Source organism: Falco peregrinus, chromosome 1, assembly GCF_023634155.1.
Source record: "Falco peregrinus isolate bFalPer1 chromosome 1, bFalPer1.pri, whole genome shotgun sequence".
NCBI classification, from domain to species: domain Eukaryota; kingdom Metazoa; phylum Chordata; class Aves; order Falconiformes; family Falconidae; genus Falco; species Falco peregrinus.
The window spans coordinates 90,750,908-90,761,525 of NC_073721.1; positions in this window are offsets into that span (position 1 = coordinate 90,750,908).

Below are 10,618 nucleotides of genomic sequence, written 5' to 3' on the forward strand. Positions count from 1 at the left end.
ATTGTATAAAAAATAAGCCCGTTACTCCTTATAATTTCCAAAATAAAAAGGAAATTCTGACAGAAAGACAAGAATTAAAACCAGCCAGAGATCATTCGGTTTCTTTTGGTAACAGCTTCTTATTCTGTCATTGTTCTTGGTGTTGTCAATTTACTAACATCAAAGTAGGATAGGGCTGGCTATAATTTTCTTCCTTACAGAAATACTGGAAAACATTTGTTGAAGTATTTTGTCTCATGAGGAAAGAAGTCTACGGGTGGCTCAGTATGACTAAAAAAGAAACCAGAAAGACAATTCTGTAAAAGAATACTTAAATAATGAAATCAAATGAACTAACCCAAAATGAGGAAAAAATTAAAACCTCAGAATGACTCAAATGCAAACACAAATTATTTTATTACCATTCATAAAATATCTTTGTATTTTTGTACATGTGTCTGATCTGTATAGGTAAATACAAACACTGACATTTTTACTTTAAATAATTGTATTTTTTTTGGCTGGGATAGTCACATCCCGCACAGCATATTGAAAGATAATCCATAGACCACCCCAATAAAGCAGGAGGTGCAATGAGAATAGTCAAACCAATTTGTCTTTGGCTATAAGTCATAAACTTCAGAGATTATTTGGCTTAGAATTTTCACAGCTCATATGCATCAAGTATTTCTTTAAAATCAGAGCATTCAGAGTGGCTTTCAAATTTCTGCTATTTATGGAGATGAAAGGAACTGCACCAAGGGAGAATCATAGAATCATTTAGGTTGGAAAAGACCCTCAAGATCTTTGAGTCCAACTGTAAACCTAACTCTGCCAAATCCATCACTAAACCATATGCCTGCGTTCCACATCCACAGAACAGAAATAAAACATCACAAAATAAGAATTGTTAGGACAATAATTATCTGAGAAATGGCTACCATTGTTAGAAAAGACTGCAAAGGTTAGGTGGTAGAAGCAGAGATTACTACAGCCCAGGTGTATCTTTCCTTCCTTGTGCTATTGGAAGGGAAGTGATCCCTACGCTGCTATTCCAATGGATAACAGAGATTTCCTGCAATTACTTCTGGCACTGACCACCTCTTACCCAATATGGAGCTGCTAGAATTCATGGGAGGCGAGGAACAGGTTTGTGAGTCTGACGTGAGAAAAAATAGACCTATACAGATGTATATGCTGTTACATCGATCTTCTGTCACCAGGGCCACGAGGTGTGTCCTGGAATGTAAACAAACCTCTGCCATGCCAAAGCAGGACAAGTTAAAATCGGTGTCTCCTCAGTGCTTGTACCAGCACAGTGATGATTCCAGGCTTTGATAGTTGCACATTTAAACTCTCCTCCTCTCATCTCTTGATATGCAAGAGGAGGCACTCACTGGCTCCCTCCCTCCCACCTCAGCATAGGGTCAGCTGTGCTTTGTGCCACTGGCTCGGAGATAGCTGAGCAGGGAAAGCAACGTGCAGTTGCCGTTACTGGTGATGTATGAGAGAGAGAGAGATCACTGTCACAGTATATCTGCTATTTTCAATTTAATTAGTAGTCAGAACTTCATTTGTCAACTTAATCATTGCAGGCAGACACTGCAGAGATGGGAAGTGGAGGGAAAATCAGGAAAACAAACAAAAAAGGCCCATTTGTGGCTCTGGGCATATTTTATTTGTTTCTCTGCCCATTTTATTTCAATATTTCATATATGCCAAAGTTTAAATTTAAAAAAAAAAAAAAGAGAGATGAATGTATGTATGTAGTCTTGTCATTAAAAGTACTGGTTGCAGAGGAACTGGTTTCCTCAAGTTCTTTCAGTAAAACTGTGCTGTAGCCTGCAAACCACTCAGCTTTTCCATATCTCCACGTTCTCTGTGTGTTAAGTAAATAAACATTTATTTTTGTTTCAGCTGAGGGAAAGGGCAGACTGTCATTTGGATGCTGCTAACTATGACCAAACAATGAGATTTTGCACAAAATAAGGAAAGAATCCATCTGGTTGATACAAGCAACTAATTGTATTTGCCTACCTTTGGGTAAGCCAAATTTTTAAAGAGGAAAAGTAGGGAGTGTTTAACCCTCGACTGGATTCTTCTATGGCCAGAAATGATGCCATAGACTTTAGTGGGCATAAGCAGTGCTTTCCTTACTCGTTTGTTTTGAGCTTTCTTTTAAACCCATTTAGGTTCAGCATACAATAGGACAACTCCATAAAATGGATCAAGTTTCTGTTTTCTTACCTCAGTTACCCACTCTCACCTTTTGAAAGGCTGTAGTCGGAACACGGAGCTCAGAGCCTCAGTTAAGATGGTGGACAGGTGCCACAGCAGCCAGCAAGCACAGTCAGAAGAGGTTGTTGGGTGCTTGGGCTCGCAGCGCTGGCGGGCTGTGTGTGAGTGTCAGTCCTCGGTGACCACAGTGGCACAAAGGATCAGCTCAGGCCTGAGCCACTGCCCTGCTCTTCCTGTCAGCTGCCATTGCCTCCGCCACCAGATGGGACAAAATGTCTGCCGGTCCCATGCAAGCCCCACCAGCTGTCCTGCTGGATGCTGTAGGGGAAGGGAAGGGACCTCTGCCCTGCAGGCACTGCCCCTTATACTGGTGGCAAGGCAAGAGGTGCTGGCACTACCCTTAAAATTAAAACTTTCCTCTAGGGCCTCTTTTCATGCAAAGGACTGTGAGGAAATTCCTGCTAAAGTGTAGAGGTTCTCCCCCTTATTCCTGTTGTCTTATAATGGTTTAAACTCCCATAAGTCTACATACATAATTTTCTCGATTATAATACTTTTCAAAGTGGATTAATGGTAGTATGCTGTTACTTGGAGGAATGGTAGGTGGCAGTTTCTTAAGGGAAAGCAGGGGTTTTGGACATGTGGTTTTTAGCTTGTAGCTTGTGTTTGAGGGCTGCTGGTGGCACAGGGACTCTTCAGGCTGGCCCACAGCAAGCGACCCATGCTCAGGACCCTGCTACCTCTGTAACCTCTGATCCTGCCTGCGGTCAGCCTAGGCCAGGCTGCCATCATTTGCTGGCATCTGGGCTATACCTGACTTGCACGGCCTGTCTGCTGCAGTTCCCCACATTGTTGCCCAGCAGTATCTTTAGCAAGGAAAAGAGGAGTAGAAGAGTTTGGGGAGAGGAGGAGAATGGCTAGGGGTTGGAGTCAATGGAAGCCACTGTATTCTGTGATGGAGATTCTGGGGTAGCAGGTCCTCTAATGCATGAAGAGCAGCAGGAGAATTGACACGCAGTTTGGGCAGCAGCCTTGCCCATGGCTGAAGTCCCCCAGGAAATGGTCCTATGCAAAATCACCTCAGAGGTGCTGAGCAATGGAAAGTCCTTGAGGAGGAGAGATGGAGTCTCTTATGCCCCTGGAATCCTGTTTCATCTTCTATCACAATGCTATTACATCTTTGGAACATTTTTGGTGTCGTGAACTTGGGTGACTGGGAGCCTGTCTCTGGCTGGAGTTGCTCCTCATCGCATCCACTGATAGTGAATGGTGGTAGTGTTGGCATCAGATAGATGCTGGGAAGTCCCAGTAGACCCTATGGAGTATATAACCTGAATAGATTGTATGGACTCGAAGACTGGGGAAGAAATGCTGAATGTCATGAAGTGATGTGATCAAAGTCACCAGAAAGGCAGGTGGCAGAGTTGGGACTGGAGCTCCTTTTCCTGTACTCCCTTGCCTCAGTGGGAAAACTTTGCTGTAAAGTCCCTACTGTTGCTGCCACCCTCCCAGAGAGCGCATCATCTCCCGTCATCTGCTGCTGATCTCTGGCCTCAAAGAACAAGGTTTCCCATGAGTTCATGTGGATTTGCTTTGTGAAAACAGAATGGTCCATATATTCATTCAGGTCTTATAAAACATGCTGATGATTTCTGTTTGGACTGTTCTTTTTTTCCATAAACGTATAGCTTGTAACGTTTTTCGGTAGGTATTGTTGGAATGGAATTTTATTTTGTGAATATCTGTTGAAAATTAATATAAGAGGTTGTGCCACCATTGTCAGAGCACGTTCTTAAAGGTTATGTGAATGTGCATGTATGGCTTAGAACCAGATGGGTTGGAATACCAAACTGCCTGGCTTCTTCTGTGGTGTGACAAGTGTCACGAGTCACTCCAGCTGCCTCTGTGCCTCACCTCTTCCTTCCCTTTGTCCACATCAAATATGGCTCTTCAGCAATGTTTTCTTCACTCTGTATGCTAAGCACAGCATCCAGCCTTGCGTGGCCTGAATCATAGTTGAATACTAAAGTGCTGCAGTAACATAAATAATATGTAAAATGTTGCATATGTATTACAATTAATTTAATAACATGGTCTCTTATGTTGGATTCATGGAGCTTTTAGGTGATATTGTCTTGGTTTCTCAATTTAGCTTTACTGTCATTTGTAAAGATTCTCTGGAGCTTCTTTGTTTTGAATATTTCTGATGTGCCTGAAGTATTTTGGTACATGCTATTTAAATACAATAGGAATAATTTTAAAAAGCAGAATACCAATCCTGACAATGTCACTCTCATCCCTCTCCTTCAGTCAGTCTTCTAGTCAGTTTTGTAAGAATTTTCAGCTTTTATGTGTAAAACAAACCTTCTATCACAGAAGGCTGTTGGTCAGAACTAGTGAAAATGAGCCTTACTCCTACTTTAATAATTTCCCGCTATGAATTCTATGTATCTCAAAGGAGTCCTTCATTAGGAAAGCTCACACAGATTTTGAAAGGGCAATGAATTTGTATGTCATTGCAACAGCCTGTTGAATTAAGTGGTTATGATCCCCATTTTACTGATAAGCAAACTGAGGTACAGAGAAAAGTGACTTGCCTGGGGTTATGTGGTAAATCAGGATTTGAATATGCCTGACTTCTGGCTTCAGCCACTTAGAGTATTTTCTTGTATTTTTTTTTTCTTTCTTTTTTTTTTTTAATTTCCTAACATTTTTATTCCTTTGCAAGTCTCTTTTCTTGAAAATTGAACAATCACTCTCCTTAGTGCTGTCTAAGGTTAACTTTTATTTTTTAATATACACATATTATTTTAATATATATACATATATATTCTCTCTCCATAAATATATACACACATATATGCATATGTATGTGCAAAGATCCACATTCTAAATGTTGGAGCTACAATGGGAGTGTAGGGACTGAGCCCAAGCTGTTGTTTGCACTAACTTTGCTCGTTAGTTCGATGTTGTGGCTCTAGGAAAAGGTGCCCATTTGCTTGGCATGTTCCAGTAATCTAATTGGAAAAGTGGAATTACCACTTAAAAGATGTTCAAGAATGACGGGGAAAGAAGATCTTTAAGTCATGAAGCTAAAATGAACTGAAGTTATATGCTGGAAAGTGCTGCCGTTGCTGCTGTGGAGAGGAGCTTTATTTGAAATTACAAAATGAAAATTACCGATCAATGCAGCCAGAATGGAATGATTGATATTTCAATTGCACTTCTAGAAAATGTAACATAGCATAAAGATACACTATTTACCTTCTTTTCAATTCCAAGTTTTTGCACATTATAATAACATATATAAAGTGCATAAATGGGTATTTCCAGACGGTGCAGCTGGGAGCAGAAATGAAAAGAGCTGCAGCATATATCAAACATCAGGCAAAGCTCAGCTGCAGTAGGATTTGCTTCTGGGAAAATGGTGACAAGAGGGGTCTCCCATGGCTGAAGTTGTGTTTCCCTTCTCTAGGTGAGGCTGTAAAACATAAAGGTCAGGCAAGAACTGCACTTACCATCGTCTGCACAGACTCTGTTACCTGTGCAATGACAGGATGAGGAATGACTGCTCAGAGTGCAGGACTCTTTTAAGCTTTTCTATCCTGCCGGCAGTTCCTGAGAAGTACCCAAAAGTTCACAACTTAGTTCTTCCACCATGAAGAACCTTAGTTTATCTGCTCTTGTCTCCCTGGGCGTGTTAATACAATCCCCAGAAGTGGGCTTCCTGTAACCGATGTTTTCTAGCAGTGACCTAAGAGAAGAATCTCTTCCACACCTTTTTGATGGATGAATTATGGAGTAAATGTCATAGACATGAAGAGCTTTTCTTCCTTTTGCTTTATGCATGAAATTCAGACTGGTTTAGGACTTAACACACAGTAAAGAAATAAATCCTATTCTAAAGCTTGGGCCAGATCTCTATCCTCATATTCTGTTCCTGCTAATTATTTATGATTTCCAGCTATGGCTAAGCTACTGAACACATGCTTAAAGAAATGGGGAATATTTGTTTACAGTTTTGTGCTGAATATTTGTAAGCGTAAAACTTAAAGAATTCATATAGGAGTCAAAAGTTTGTTTTGGCATTTGGAAAAGCCTTGTTTGTACAGTGTCTACACCTCTGGTAGTATTTGACCTGCTGTTGCTTCAAGGAAAGAAGCTGCCTGTGAGAATGTGCAAAAAAATGATTTTGAAAGCGCCTGCCAATTTTTTCAATTGCTAAATGTACCTATACAGGCAGGTTAAAGCATTTATATAAGTATTCTGATTTTCAGGCATGTTTAGCTCATTCTATTTCTATAATCAAAAGAAAAGGTCAAGTCCTATGTGTGGTTATAGAACAGCAATAGCACAATTCTGTTTTCTGGTACAGACTTATAACAAATTTACGCTGCTGTAGTGTAATATGGGGTTTGGCCCTTTAATAATATTATGTCCTATTCATTACCCTTCCCAGAAACTCTGATTTTCTGTGACATCATAAGTGGTTGCTATGGATATGATTGCTGTGACACAAACATGGTTAGTGATTAGGACATGAGATGAAAAAAAGTTATGTGAAGATGAACTCTTCAGGAGCTGCAGTCTGTTTTCATGCAAATGTCCCTAGTATAAAGCGGAGGACAAGGAATGCAGAAAATAGAATAAATAACTAGAATTGCCTCTAAATGAAATGTTTTACCAAGTTTTCCCTGAAGCGTCAGCAGCTCTTTAAACATGCTGGTGATGGCCCATCACAAAGCCAGATGTTACCATTTATCAAGTAAAGTAAAGAGCCCCTCCTGCTTCCACAAATATGAACTGAATATGAAATCAAATGGGAAACTGCTGCACTAAAACTGGAGAAGATATAATGTAACTTTTAAGCTATCGACAGGCTTGAGAGTAAAAGAAGTGTCTGACAGGAAAGAGTAAGTGTCGTCAGCATTACTTGATTCATCTTTCAAAGGCAAAATTGCAGTCATATGTATAGACTTAAATCACTTGATGGATGTCCTACAGATTATGATTTCCTTCTCCTCTCTTTCAGTCAGTTTCTCTTCCCATTCCATACCCAGGTCAAGTGCTTCTTAGAGAAAGGACCCATTATGAAAGCTCTGAGCAAGCTTCCTAAAGCCCAGATTAGCAAAATGGGCATGTGAGACATAAGGAGAGCAGTTGTAAACTAATAGTTACACTTTTTTGTAAACATACTTTCTCTTCCATGTCAGTCTTAAACCTGGTGGAAAAAAAAAAAAAAAAAAAAAAAAGGTTTGTATACATTTAACTGGGCACAGCTTTGCCAGCCCTGAATGACAGTGACATGTTAGGAAAGGCTAATACAGTTGGTCCCTCCACCCTGTTCACCAAAAGCATTGATCCTCATGCTTTGCAAAGTGATGTAAAGCACCTGAATTCTGCCTAACAACACTGGCTTATATGGTCAGGCAGTATCAGTAGTAAAAGTATTTTTTTCTCATGGTGTTTTACCTAGGAATTTGTCACTTCCACTTAGGTGGGGACCTGGCTATGTGGGATATAGTACCCATTTTAATGGTGGATTGATGTAACTCACTGGCTTTAGGATTAAATGCAGAATCATTCATAGAATCATAGAATGTTTTTTGTTAGAAGGGACCTCAAAGATCACCTAGTTTCAACCCCTCTACCCTGGACAGGGACACCATTAAACCAGGTTACTCAAAGTCCCATCCAGCCTGGCCTTGAACACTGCCAGGGATGGGGCATCCACAGCTTCTCTGGGCAGCCTGTGCCAGTGTCTTGCCACCCTCACAGTAAAGAATTTCTTCCTAATACCTAATCTAAATCTATCCTCTTCCAGCTCAAAGCCATTCGCCCTTGTCCTATCACTACAGGTCCTTGTAAAAAGTCCCTCTCCAGCTTTATTGTACATCTTCTTTAGGTATTGAAAGGCTGCCTAAGGTCTCCTGAGAGCCTTCTCTTCTCCAGGCTGAACAACACCAACTCTCAGCCTGTCTCCACAGGAGAGGCACTCCAGCCCTCTGATCATCTTCATGGTCCTCCTCTGGACTGACTCCAACAGGTCCACGCCCTTCTTATTTTGGAGGCCCCAGGGCTGAATGCAATACTGCAGGTGGGGGTCTCATGAGAGCAGAGTAGAGGGGAAGCATCACCTCCCTCGACCTGGTTGACTGGTCACGCTTCTTTTGATGCAGCTCACGATACAGTTGGTTTACTGGGCTGCAAAGACACGTTGCTGGGTTGTGTTGAGCTTCTTGTCCACCAACACCTCCACGTCTTTCTCCCCAGGGCTGCTCTCAATCCATTCTCCACACCAGCCTGTATTTGTGCTTGGGATCACCCTGATCCACAGGCAGGACCTTGCACTTGGCCTCGTGGAACATCATGAGGTTCACACAGGCCCCCCTCTCAGGCCTGTCAAGGTCCCTCTGGATGGCATCCCTTCCCTCCAGCGCATCAACGGCACCACACAGCTCGGTGTCATTGGCAAACTTGCTGAGGCTGTGCTCAATCCCAGGGCCCTTGTTGCCAACAAAGACATCGGTCAGCGCGGGTCCCAATACCGAACCAGGGGAATGCCACTCACCACTGGTCTCCACAAAGACGCCAGATCTTCAGAAAATGCAAGTGCAAAATTACAGAAGCCAGTGTTGTTGTCGCTGTAGTAGTCCTTCAAAATAATGCCAAATAGGTTTGGATGGACAGGTGCAGGAAAACTGATAAAGCTGGAAAAAAAAGATGTACTTTTATGAATGTAAATGCTTTTACAGGTCTGAAGGTTAAGCAGAAAACTTCAAAGCACATATTGAGCGTAATTGTTTGGCTAACTTAATTAGGTTAACTTTGATTAGACAATTTAGAAGAAAGGCAGTTGGGACCTGTGGAGCACTAGGAAATATTAGCAAGAGATAGGTGATGAGATCATTGGCTGAACGGATGCTTGAATTTTTAAATGTTTTGAATTTTGAGGAGTTAGTTGAAATGGCATATAAGAAAAATTATAAAATGTCAGAAAACCCATATTACTACCCTGCTTATGATTTCTAGCACTGTATTGGGTTATATTTTAAGTTTCCAAGATCACCTTTTTAGAAGTAATTTGTAGGTTTCCGTTACATATGAAGTCTGAGATATCAGGGTCTGAAAGGCTGTACTGTGAAAAATGTTTTCTTGTCGCAAATTATTGTTTCTGTCCTTTGTATGCTGGGTTTCAGCGTTCACTCTGGTGCATAGTGATGAAGTGTATTATGTCCCAGGATGAATAAAGAGTAGTTCTGTTCGTTACTGGCTGTGGTGGCTGTGGAAACATGTTTGCATTTCTGGCTGTGCTGTAGCATGAGATGGTACCTTTCAGCATTTGGAGCATTTGGCTTAATACTCATACATGGACGATACAGGTAATTTTTGGGACTACATTGCATAGCTGGTTTGTGCTAGGTCAGGTTATGCTGGTGGATACACTGCTGACACACAGTCACATCACAAGCCCTCAACACAAGAGTGTAGCCAGGGTCAGTCTGTGTTTCTCTTTAGGTGGGGCCATTCTGTCCCAGCACTGCCACCAGCAGTACTTTCTTCTCCAGAAAGAGAACTGAGGCAAAGTCAACTCCATTTGCAGCAGCTCCAAGAGGTCCTGTGCGCAATTTCTGCCTCTCACAGCTTCACCTCACTTTGGTGCCTGTTGTTTGATTTGAGCCCAATATGTTTCAGGAGGATGGTTGTGGAAGTGGGGGAGGGGGTCGCTAAATTATGGTTGCTGTGGGAACCATAACTTTGAATTTCTTGACATCTGTCCAATGACAATCTCAACATTAACGTTACATTAACATAGTTTTTTTTGCATTTAATTAAAAAAGATGATGGCCTGGAATCTGTTAAGGAATTTAAAGCCAACATTTAAACTGTTTGCTGGGAGCAGAGATGTCAGAGACTCTGCTCTGGAAACACTCATGTGCCCTCACTAAAGAGTCTGATGATATACAATAGCTGCAGAAACAAGAAGTGAAAGTAAAATGTTTGTAAAACCATTGTCTGCTTGTCTCCTTCTGGTGGCTTTACCCATCTCTCCTGTCTGAAGGAAACTGCTCTGACTGAGTTTAAAATAACTTGGAAACTAAATAATTGTTTGCAGTTTCTCCATACGCCATCTCCAGTGCTGGCCACTGACTCACTCGCATGTGCAGGCTGAGTTTTCTAGGGGATTGTTTCTTCAGCCTACGCTGTCATCCTGCAGGTTCTTAAGAGATGATGGCAGAAGCTCTTTGCATGTATCAAGATAGAGGCACAAGACAATAAAAGCTTGACTACAGTATTTGTCCTGATTTCTGGACTCTGAAAAATATGTTTGGGTTTCCCATGTAATATTCCAGTGCACTTGCTGATTGGTTTTGATTTTGAGGCTTATGCAAAAAAATGT